Source organism: Anthonomus grandis, chromosome 11 (assembly GCF_022605725.1).
Source record: "Anthonomus grandis grandis chromosome 11, icAntGran1.3, whole genome shotgun sequence".
Taxonomy (NCBI): Eukaryota; Metazoa; Arthropoda; class Insecta; order Coleoptera; family Curculionidae; genus Anthonomus; species Anthonomus grandis.
In genome coordinates this window covers 25,716,525-25,729,115 of record NC_065556.1, presented here as the reverse complement: position 1 = coordinate 25,729,115, position 12,591 = coordinate 25,716,525, and the positions used below count along the sequence as shown (strand labels likewise).

At 28.5% G+C, this 12,591-nt stretch overlaps 1 protein-coding gene and 1 long non-coding RNA gene across 3 annotated transcripts in view; one reads left to right on the top strand and one right to left on the bottom strand.

The window, feature by feature from the left end:
- LOC126742224 (uncharacterized) overlaps nt 1–5,723 on the bottom strand; it is a 30,484-nt gene extending 24,761 nt beyond the window's left edge. The window contains exon 1 of the long non-coding RNA XR_007662508.1: nt 4,339–5,723. This is a non-coding gene — a long non-coding RNA (uncharacterized LOC126742224). The remainder of the gene's footprint in view (nt 1–4,338) is intronic.
- A 6,191-nt stretch (nt 5,724–11,914) lies between these two features.
- Nucleotides 11,915–12,591, top strand: part of LOC126741882 (obg-like ATPase 1) — a 44,477-nt gene continuing 43,800 nt past the window's right edge. For both annotated transcript variants that reach the window (XM_050448341.1, XM_050448340.1), the window contains exon 1: nt 11,915–12,029. The gene's annotated coding sequence lies outside the window, so the exon portion shown is untranslated. The remainder of the gene's footprint in view (nt 12,030–12,591) is intronic.

The window sequence follows — 12,591 nt, the reverse complement described above, 5'->3', positions numbered from 1 at the left end:
CATTTTCCAGTCAGTTACAATAATTTTCAGGCAGCCATGGTTTCCTTTTGCCATGCAAACAATTTTTAGGCAACCAAGGATAATTTTATTTTTTTTTCAGGCAGTTGAAGTGATTTTTTTATTTTCTTTTAAAGTGATTTAAAGTAATTTTCAAGGTAATATTTAAGTCATTTTTTCAGGCACACAAGGATTTCGTTTTGTTTTTTCAGGCTGCTGAATTTACTATTGTTTCTTTTTCAAACGTAGTTAAGTAATTTTCGAATTTTTTCAAAAAAAACCGTTTTTTTTTTCTTTTTCAGTCAAGAAATATTATATTTTCTATTTTTTTCAAGGTAGTAAAGGTAATCTTTGTACATTTTTAAGCCCGGAAAAGTCACTTCCGCTTTTTTTAAATTTTTTTCGGAAAATTAAGAAAAGTATTCGTTTTTTCTAGGCAGTTGAAAATAATTGTTGTGGTTTTTTCCACGCAGTCAGTCATCGTAAAAATTCATTTAACTAACTTTAAAAGCCAATTATTACAACTGTCTGGTAATTAATTTGACCACATAGTAAATTAAAAATATTCCCACTTGCCTGGAAAAAAGTTTTAATAAGCCAAAACATCAGTTTTTTAAAGTCCTGGAACACTTTAAAACTTAACTACTTTTAAAAGAAAAAAATTACTTGCCTGGACAAAACAAAACAGTTTTCTTGGATGCCTGGAAATAACTGTAAGTCTTTAAAGGAAAATATTTAGTTGCCTGAAAAATATTTTTTTTTTTTAAAATATATTTCAGGCCACTAATTCTTTCAGGCATCCATGGATTTTGTTTGTTTTTTCAAGATGTTTTTTAATACAGTTCAAATTACTTTTAAGTATTTCTATTTACTTCTAGGCATTAACAGCAATTTATCCAAGCACTTCCAGAGATCCAAAGATTTTTATGTGACCTAATCCATTTTTTCAGGAAATTGAAGTTATAAACAAAATAGTTTTTGAGCCACTTGAAATCAATCCGGATTTACTTGAAAAAATCCTTAACTACCTAAATACTTATTAACTGCATAGCTAAAAAATAAAAAAAAAATAAAAGTAAGAGTAGCCCCTACCTATCTGGAATATTTGCTTGCTTATTCAGGACCTATCTTGAAAAAGCAAGATAATTTCCTTGGCTGCCTGGAAATTGCTAAAATAATTAGGGAATTGCCTGGAAAATATTTTAGGTCAATACAATCATTTCTAATTTAAGTTGTAGACATTTTGTCAAGTAGTTACAGTAAATTTAATAATTATTTCAGGGATGAAAGTAAGTTTTCAATTTTTTCAAGGAGCCAAGAATCTTGTTTGTGATGTTTTTTTTCAGGCAGATTTAGGCTCTTTTTTTAATATAATTTGTTGTTTTCTAAGCTATTACGGCACTACTCCTAGCAATTCATTAATTTTTCCAGGCACTCGTAATAATTTTGTAAATTCTTTCAGGAATTACATACAATTAAAAAAAATCCAAAGATCTAAGAAAGTGTCTTAGTATTATTCAGGCACTAAATTTTTTAACTTTAAAATTAAATAGAGAGTCATTTTCAGACAGCCATCTTAAAAAATGTTTTAAGGTACTTTTTTATTTGTAATTAATTTCTCCTTATTCCAGGTACTTATAGCAGTAATTATATTATTTAATAATTTCTTCCAGGAACAGTTGTAATAATATTGTAAATTCTTTTAAGGATTAAATTAATTTTTTAATTTTTCCAGGCAGCCAAGGCAGTTCCAAACTATTTTGATTTTTTTCGGGCACTAGGGAGCAACAATTAATTAATTTTTTAGGCAGTTAAATCATTTTCACATAGCCAAGGAATTTTTGTAATTTTTTCCAGTTGGTTCAAATTTTTTTAAGGTACTTTTTTATTTGTAATTAATTTCTCCTTATTCCAGGTACTTATAGCAGTAATTATATTATTTAATAATTGCTTCCAGGAACAGTTGTAATAATATTGTAAATTCTTTTAAGGATTAAATTAATTTTTTAATTTTTCCAGGCAGCCAAGGCAGTTCCAAACTATTTTGATTTTTTTCGGGCACTAGGGAGCAACAATTAATTAATTTTTTAGGCAGTTAAATCATTTTCACATAGCCAAGGAATTTTTGTAATTTTTTCCAGTTGGTTCAAATTTTTTTAAGGTACTTTTTTATTTGTAATTAATTTCTCCTTATTCCAGGTACTTATAGCAGTAATTATATTATTTAATAATTTCTTCCAGGAACAGTTGTAATAATATTGTAAATTCTTTTAAGGATTAAATTAATTTTTTAATTTTTCCAGGCAGCCAAGGCAGTTCCAAATTATTTTGATTTTTTTCAGGTACTAGGAAGCAACAATTCTATTCATAAATAATTTTCCAGGCAGTTAAATCATTTTCACATAGCCAAGGAATTTTTGTAATTTTTTCCAGTTGGTTCAAATTTTTTTAAGGTACTTTTTTATTTGTAACTAATTTCTCCTTATTCTAGGTGGTTATAGCAGTAATTATATTATTTAATAATTTCTTGCAGGAACAGTTGTAATAATATTGTAAATTCTTTTAAGGATTAGATTAATTTTTTAATTTTTCCAGGCAGCCAAGGCAGTTCCAAATTATTTTGATTTTTTTCAGGCACTAGGAAGCAACAATTTTATTAATAAATAATTTTCCAGGCATTTAAATCATTTTCACATAGCCAAGGAATTTTTGTAATTTTTTCCAGTTGGTTCAATTTTTTTTAAGGCACTTTTAAACATTTTCCAGGCAGTTAAAATGATTTCTTATTTAATTCAAGTAATTAAAGACATTTTTTGATTATTTGAGGCAGTCAAGTAAATTCTAATTCAATTTAAGTGCGTGGTTATTTTTTGTAATATTTTTTAGTGAAACTTTTGTTGGACAGATTAGAGTGAGTATTTAATTTTTCCAGGCTCTGTATTCTTGGCATTTGTATTTTTCTCAGGCTACAAAAGTCTTTCTTGACTTCTTCCATAGGCACTACTAACAGTAATTTATCAATTTTCCAAGGAGCTTTAATAATTTCTGTTACGGATTACAATACATTTTCCTAAATATTTCCAGATGCTTGTTTCTTTAAATTTTTCGGTATTTTTCAGTAAACCCTAATTTACTTAAGTACCTTAAAAATATGTCATTATCTACCTGAATACTTAAACATTCTACACACACACACACATTATCCGTGTATATTCTACATGAATAAATTAAAAAAAAAACAAAAACAATTTTAATTGTTTTCGTACATAGCAAAATGTCTTTCGGACATAAAACGATAATAAACCTTAATAGAGGCAGGGCTGCGTCCTGGCTCCTATTTTGTTCAATATGTTTTCCTTGCGGCGCTATCGATCATTGTTGACAGAAATCTAACTGCTAGAGGGATTGGAATCAGATATAGATATGATGGAGGGCTTTTCAATTTAAAACGTCTTAGAGCTAGAACAAGAGTGCGTTTTACACAGCAGAAACTCTTCAGGAAATTCTTGCTTCTTATGCCTGGGCATACCAATAGCCATAGGTCTAAAACTAAATACGTCAAAAACCAAGCTTCTTATAACTCCTGCATCAGATAATCCTCAGCTCATACAGGTCAATGGCGAGACTTTGGAGCAAGTTGAACGCTTTAACTACCTAGGTACACACAGAAAAATCCTGATGGATTTTTTCACATTTTGTTGTGTAAAAAAAAATGTTTAATTTTAATACACAATTGTTAGATAATATCTCACAGTCCTGTATAAAAATTCTTAGGCATTTTGTGTATGTTTTAATGTGTATATTTCATACAATTATTGTATATTAAATTAATACACCATAAGTGGATATTAATTATTAAGATAATGTGTATAAATATTCCACATTTTTTTTTTTAATTCAATGTAGTTTGGTAAAAAATCTAATAACCAAGTATATTTTTACTACAATTTTTAATTAATTTTTTATTCTGGCTTGTGTTGATTAAAAAAGATTCTTGCTAATAGCCCTTCACAATTGTAGAATTTTAAAACATGTATTGTGTAGTTATAATACACAATTGTGTATAAAGGAGGACGCGCCCGACGCCCTTGCCTTTGCCGCTAGAACTTCGTTGTTAGCGTCAATGTTGCCAGATTCAAGATTAAACAGTTGTAAAGGTGTGCATCAAAATTTGCAGTCGATTTAAAGTTGTTAATTGAAAATGATTTAATATGATATTTAAAAATAAGCCCAATCAGCATGAGTTCTAATTTTATTTATTTAAATAATATCGTGATAATAACACGCGTAAGGAAAAAGGAAACGTAACTTTTTTAATTGGCGGTGTAATCTTTAAGATACCTTTGATTTGGCAGCATTGCTGTAATTCCCAGTGCCACAGGTGTTCATCTGTTCATTCTTCAGTCCTTCAATCAATCGACCGGCATTAATTTGTTTTAAGGTTTTTTTCGTTTCATTAAGTGTTAAAAGTGTTAAAATTGCATAAGAAAAATATGGATATATTCGTTGAAGATAAAGTTAAGGAGTGGGGTTTATTGGACCAACTCCAGGAGCATATTATTATGTACCTGTAAATAAAACCCTTAGCTTAAAACTGTATGTTGTTAATATGTAGGTATGTATCTACATAAGAATTATCGTTAAGTTCCTAATTACGTTCCTATTAGGTATTTCTATTTCTTTTAAGTTTTTTCGTTTTGTTGTGTCATTTATTTTTAAGTAAAATCTGTATTGTTGTGACGAATTCATAATGAGTTACTGATTATATTGGGTATTACGTCACTTATAGCAAAAATCAATTTAGAAATTTTTATCTCACACGCTCAACAATTATTGAAAAGAAGAAGAAAATAGACTTATTCACGTATTTAAAAGAAATATGAACTTAAATCTGTAAGGATACCGTTCGATATACTTAATTTAATTTAAGTTCAATAAGTTTTAAATACAATAATTTACTTGAGGTATAATAGATTTTTTTATATACCTAGGAGCTGAGGTTCAATCTATTAATCTCTGAGCTCGTTTCTTCTTTTCAATATCCTACCTAACTTTGTTATGAATATTATAATTAAAAAACGATAAAATACAACAAGAAGACCTACTTTTTTTAAAAATACCTAATTTGAACCAACGTTTCGGTATTTATATCTACTACCGTTATCAAGGTAATTAAAGTAAAATTAAATTAAACTAAAAATAAAATATACTTATCTTTCAAATTTTTAGTAATCCAGTCTCATCAAAATTTCTTCCTAATTCGAAAATACTTTATATACTTTTTTATATGATTTGACGGTTTATTAATAGTTTGACAAACTATTTTGAAAGATAACAAAATTTTCAAAGGTTACTTTTTTAAAAATTAAAGGGGTGTGATCTTAATGTAAATTAATCATAGAAAATACATGAATATCAAATATTTTAAATCATTAATTAATTTTGAGAATACCCTGATCTACCTCTCTCTTTAGCAAAGGAATCCATGTATTATGAAAATCAACCGAACAAGTAGCTAAGCATTTATCTTCATTTAACATTATAAATGCACTTTCCTTTAGCTTACGTAATTTTGAAATTGGTTCCTTTGCTAAAATTGAGGAAGCATTCCAGTCTATTCTGTGGTTATTGTCGAATGCATGTTGTGTAATTTTTGATTTTTGAAAATCATTGTTTTTTATGTAAGATTTATGTTCATTAATTCTTTTTGGTAATGGTCTACAGGTTTCACCTATGCAAAATTTACCACAAATACAAGGAATTTTATAGATTACATTTTTATTAAATTCATTTTTATTGAAAGGTTTAGTTTTTGTTAATAAGTATCGTAATGTGTTTTGTGATTTAAAAATAGTTCTTATATTAAATTTTTTAGCAATTCTTTTTATCTTATCAGAAAAACCTGGAATAAATGGTAAAATAAGATTTGTCGTAAAAAGTGGTTGATTCAATTTTATACGTGGATTATCAAACTCTTTAAAGCAATTTTCTAAAAATTCTTTGGGATAATTATTTTGAATTAAGATATTTTTAATAAAATCTTTTTCAGTTGTTAAATATTGATTATTACAAATAATTTGTGCACGATCATATAAACTTTTTACCACTCCTTTTTTTTACCATTATTGGATGATTAGAATTAAAATTAAGATATCTATTAGTATGAGTTGGTTTACGGTAAATTCTAGTTTCAAAATTTTGTAAATCCTTTTTAATTAAAATATCAAGAAAAGGAAGCTGACCATCAGCCTCCTTTTCAAGAGTAAATTTTATAGTAGATTCTTTTGAGTTAATGTAATTTAAAAAATTTATAAGATCTATTTCGTTATGGTGATATATTGAAAAAATATCATCAATATATCGCCACCATATTTTAGGTTTTTTATCAAATGTATTAATAATTTCAGATTCAAAATTTTCCATAAATATATTACTTAAAATTGGTGAAAGAGGAGAACCCATAGCCATACCAAAGTTTTGTTGATAAAATTCATTATTGTATTGAAAATAAGTAGTTTTTACACAATAGGTTAAAAGTTCTAAAATTGTATTAACGCTTAGTGTTGTACGTTCTGCCAAATTATTATCATTCTCTAATTTATTTTTAACAATATTTAAAGTTTTGTCAACAGGAACATTAGTAAAAAGACTTACAACATCAAAACTTACCAATAGATCCTGAGGGTTAAAAGAAATTGTAGAAAGTTTTTCTAAAAAGTGTTGAGAATTTTTAATGTAAGAATCAGAATTATTAGTGTATGGAGTTAAGATATTTAAAAGATATTTTGCAAGAGGATGAGTAGGTGAATTTATGCTACTAACTATAGGTCTTAAAGGAACATTTATTTTATGTATTTTTGGTAAACCATAAAAATGTGGTGATTTACTATTATGTGGAGTTAATTTAAATCTATCAATATTAAAAAATTGGTTTTTATGCTTTTTAAGTAAATTATAAATTTGTCTTTCAATTTTTTCTGTAGGATCTTTAGATAATTTAGAATAATTGCCATCATTAATTATTAAATTTAATTTATTTTCATAAGTGTTAATATTTAAAAGAACAGTAGCATTACCTTTATCGGCTGGAAGTATTTTAATATTATTATCGGTTTTAAGTGTTTTTAAAGCTTTTAATTCTAAAGAGTTTAGATTTTGTTTAATTTTAATTGGTTTTTCAATTTCTATCTTTGCCCTAATTCTAAATTCATCTTGTTGATCCCTTGGTAAGTCTTTCGTTGCGTTTTCTATAGCTGAAATGATATTTAATTTTGGCAGAATTTTTGGAGTAATTGAGTAATTAAGACCTTTAGAAAGAACAAGTTTTTCTGTATTAGATAAAACTCTATCTGACAAATTAATAACAGTTTTATTTATGAAATCATTATTATTTGTGTTTAAAAGTTCTTGATTTATATTTTCATTATAAAGTAGATTTATTTTATTTATGTGAATTTGTTTTTGTTTTTGAAAATTATTTAAATAACTATTATTTATACAGAAACATATATGATTGAAATCATTTTGATTAACTAAATTAAATAAGTTATTTTTTAATTTTTGTATTTCATTATTTAAATTAATTTTATTATATCTATGAAATTGAATTCTTTCTCTTAATAACGCTTTACTTGCTCTTTCTAAGATTTTATATGTTTTATTATTTTTGTATGATGTGTGTAATCTTAAGCATTTTGGTATTAAATTATTAATTTTGCATTTATGTAAAAATGTTATACTATTTTCACTGTGAGATAGTTTAATATACATTTTTTCTAAACGTCTAAAAATATCTAAACAATTAGGCCCATACCTTTGATTTAAGTAAAATCTGTATTGTTGTGACGAATTCATAATGAGTTACTGATTATATTGGGTATTACGTCACTTATAGCAAAAATCAATTTAGAAATTTTTATCTCACACGCTCAACAATTATTGAAAAGAAGAAGAAAATAGACTTATTCACGTATTTAAAAGAAATATGAACTTAAATATGTAACGATACCGTTCGATATACTTAATTTAATTTAAGTTCAATAAGTTTTAAATACAATAATTTACTTGAGGTATAATAGATTTTTTTATATACCTAGGAGCTGAGGTTCAATCTATTAATCTCTGAGCTCGTTTCTTCTTTTCAATATCCTACCTAACTTTGTTATGAATATTATAATTAAATATATTTCTAAATTGATTTTTGCTATAAGTGACGTAATACCCAATATAATCAGTAACTCATCATTTATTTTTATTAAGCGATTTTGAAATAAATTGATGAAGGGCGATTTAAAACGAAATAACAATCATTTGATTTCCATGGGATATGAAAATCCGGTATATGTAAACATGCCAAAACCTTACTTATTGTAAACCAACCACCCTATAGTCAACACATTTTTAAATTCTACATAAAATGTTAAAAATTTTCATGTATCATAAATGTCATACTTGTTAACTATTTTTTTAATATAAGGTGTTGAAAATGGCACTTTTTATGACTTTAAAAGGGATCTAAAGCTAATTCTGTTATGAAGAAAAAACAGATTTCAATTTTCCATTTCGTGTTTTTAGTTTAAACTTTTTTAATGATTTCTAAGGTTTTTTTTCTATTTTTAACAGACTTAGCTCTAAAGCCTCCTTAAGTTATGAAAAGTGCAATTTTCAACACCATGCGTTAAAAAAAAAATTGATAGCAGTAAATGATTGTTGTTTTGTTAACAATTACCCGCCTGATATACTGTAGATGTTAAGTAACGACATACATATGTACAGGCTCATTTTTTATATTTGCGAGTCCATATACAGGGGTTAATATTAGTGATATAACTTTGCAATGCGCTTTTGTTTTTTTTTTACAAATCTAGAAGATAATACGGAAAAAAGTATGCAACTTTTGTATAAAAAGTTTTTCTCTATCACTTACATTATCCCTATTTATGGGCACGCAAATATAAAAAATGACCCTGCACATAAATGTATGTGTTTATTAGCCTTTAGGTTAAAATCCTGTTTTTACAACTAAGAATTTCCATTTTAAGTTCCTATTTGCGTTTCTAATGTGTATTTGTAATACTACTACTAAAGTTTTTTTATTTTGTTGTGCAGGTTATATGTACTTTTTTAAAAGGTATTTAAATAAAAAAATGTATCTTTAAAACAAGTGAATTTTTTTACCCTACCTATACAACTAACATTTTTATAAAACATAAATGTTAGAGTACTGTGGAAAAACAGTCAATATGGAAAATAAGAGTCAAATTAGGAAAATACATATTCAATCTGTATTTTTCTAATATGACTTCTTTTCTTACCAAACATTGGGCCTCACTTATTTGCCATTTTTTACAACACTTATTTTATTTTAATCAAATTATGACCTATCCTGTTTTTCCCAGGCGCCCTAAAATTTATTATTACACAGATTTATGACGAAATTCTCTAAAATGTATTTTAAATTTTTATGAATATAAATACAAAACATTGTAATAAAAAACTCCAGTTCTTATGTTAATTTGATATACAAACCTAAAATAAGTAACCTACACTATATTAAAATTTATAAAACAATATATAGTATTAATATACACAATTTGTAATAAAATTTTATAGTTGAAATGAAAGAAAATAAAATATATTGTAAAACCAACCTACACTAACGTGTGTATTTAAAATGCACAAATTGTGTTTTTTTTCTGTACATACCATGTTAAAAAAACACTAAGAGTTTGCTTATTTACTGAACAATTATATTAAATAAATATAAAATATTGTCGAATTTAAGTACACAAATAGTGTACTATATATACAATAAAATAAATCAAATTGATACACAATTTCTTGATTATAAAACCACAGTTGTTTAAACACAATAGCATGGAGAAATTCTACACAAATTGATTCTGTACCATTTCCAGAATCAAATTGTATGTAAAATCTATACAATTGTTGAATTTTTATTCACCTATTTTTAAGAGTGTAGCGTATTTAGTACAAAACTAAACATAGACGACGAAATAGCAAACAGAATTAGCTCTGCATCAAAAGCGTATTGGAGTCTTAAGGATCGAGTGTTTTACAATCATAATCTGAGTCTTAAAACGAAAACGGCAGTATATAGAGCAATAATTGTATCAACGCTATTATATGGCTGCGAATCATGGATCCCATACAGACGACATATAAAGGCTCTTGAACAATTTCAGCAACGGCAACTGCGACAAATGATGAGAATCAGATGGTTTCATAAAGTTTCTAATAATGAGGTTCTGCAAAGATCAAACTGTATAAATATTGACACTATGGTACGAAGGGCAAGAATGAAATTGCTGGGTCATGTATACAGAATGGACGAACGGCGCTTACCAAAATCTCTTTTGTATGGAGAACTAACAAAAGGTGCAAGGAGGCCGGGAGGCCAAAACAAACGCTTCAAAGATGTTTTTGAAGGTGGTAGACAATGGTACAGTAAAAACATCTTGTCGGACTTGCATTGTCTTATTTATTTAATGTAACACGACGTTTCGGTTGGTAAGTATCTCCAACCGTTATCAAGTGTAAACTGTGCAGTGTTACATTACTCGTGTTACATTAAATAAATAAGACAATGCAAGTCCGACAAGATGTTTTTCGCTTCAAAGATGTCGTCCACGATGATTTAAAGCTATTGGAAAACAACTGGGAAGAGATAGTCAACAATCGTGCCCAATGGAGAAGAGCGACGTTCGTTGCTGCTTAACCGACTAGAAGAACCCAAAGACCGGCTCTGCAGGAATTTCCGTGTGATGTTTGAAGAACTCTGTGACTCTGTGATTAGTTCAAATATCAAAGAACTTTCTTACAAGATCAAGACTTATTATAAGGTTAACTATAACTCTCTATTTCCTATGGAATGTTGAGATTGATGGGTGATGTAAGTTGTAAAGTAGGAAGAGCAGACGATGGTGGAGTATTGTGTTTCTGTCATTTTCAGATCAACGTGTGCTTCCAAATCTCTTATAAGATCCACCCTTTCAGTAGCAGTACCATCGCTGCACCATGGTAAAAAACCATTATGGTTCTATGGTCTTGAAAAACCACCTCAGCCTTCACTGCCTGAAGAAAACATTTCAATATATCGTTAAGAAATAAATTAAAGAGTAATGGAGCAAGATGCGTGCCCTCAGGGACACCTGAAGTTATGTTGATAGTTCTGGAACAAACGTTACGTAATTTAACATTTGCAACTTAAGTAATTAACAGGTTCATCCAATAATAATTTATCATCAAACATTATATCGAGGTATCTCAGTTACTGCACTCTCTTTACATCCTTCCCTTAACCGTTTAAGTCAAGTTCAAGACACACACCCCTAGAGGGTATATGGTAGCCTCAAGAACTCTCGCGGTTATTCCCAGAACAAATCGGCACATCCTTTCCATATTTACTATCGTTACGGAACATATAATTTAACATTAAATAATAGGAAATAGTATATTAGAATTACTATACTCCTCTGCGAAATTAGACAGCAGCCATGCCATATAAGTATAGTATTAAAAAACAATTATTTAAAATAATTCAGTCGGTGCGGCGAGAATCCAAGACGGTCTAATATTATATTATTGAAACTTTAATGGGGAAGAAGCAACCACGTAAAGGCGTAATTAAATTGTTATAAATGCGGAATAAATTTCGCTACCGGAATATAAGATTTTTCTAGATAGTTAATTTAATTTGAAAAATATGCAGAAATTATCCTGGGGCTTAGCCTATGGGCAGCCAAGGCTGAATAATTTTTTTGGATTTAAAATCATTGGTTACGGTAATGACTTAATGGCTGGGAACGAGCAAAAGATGCACAAAAAAAACGTGATTTGTTAAGTGTGAATATCGCGGCTTTTTAAATGTCCGGGAGCAATAGCATTAGACACTCCCAGTCAACTGTGACAGTGACGTGACAACATAACCTTTTTTTGCGGATGCTTGTGTTGTTTTCGTTTTGTGTCCATCTATTTAGTGAATTGTGACCTTTTTAAGTTAAAAACTACACGTAAGTACATATTGGTCTTTTTAAGGTGAATTTTAGGGTATACGGAGGGTTTTTTAAAGCAAGAACTGGTGCTAAACGTGGGCATATGCATGTTCTTCAAGGGCTCAGTTACAACCAAACTCTTGGCTTAAAAGGGCCTTGTTATGAAAATTAAGCTTCCATAATATAATTCCCTTATTAGGCCATAAGGCACCAATAGTTAATAATTCTTAAAATATTCTTGGAAGATTAAATTACACCGAAATTAAATCCCTGATACTAGTAGCGCCATCTAGTAAACGCCGCGGCAACCACCGCCCGTGCTTCTAAACTGTATCCCTAAGGCAGCGGCGTAGGGCTATAATGGCTCCCTCCCCCCCCGCACGGAAATTTTTTCCCTTCTAAACAATTTTATTGATTAAATCGGTAAAATCACAAACTATATGTTTTGCAGTATGCGGCCTAAGGGCAGTGGCAGGTTAAATTATATTAATAAAAAGCGAGGGGATTACTAGTAAATTTAAAATTGCGGGTTTAGTACCGCTCCGAGTCGGTCATTAGGGCCGTTTTTGTGCGGTCCGGG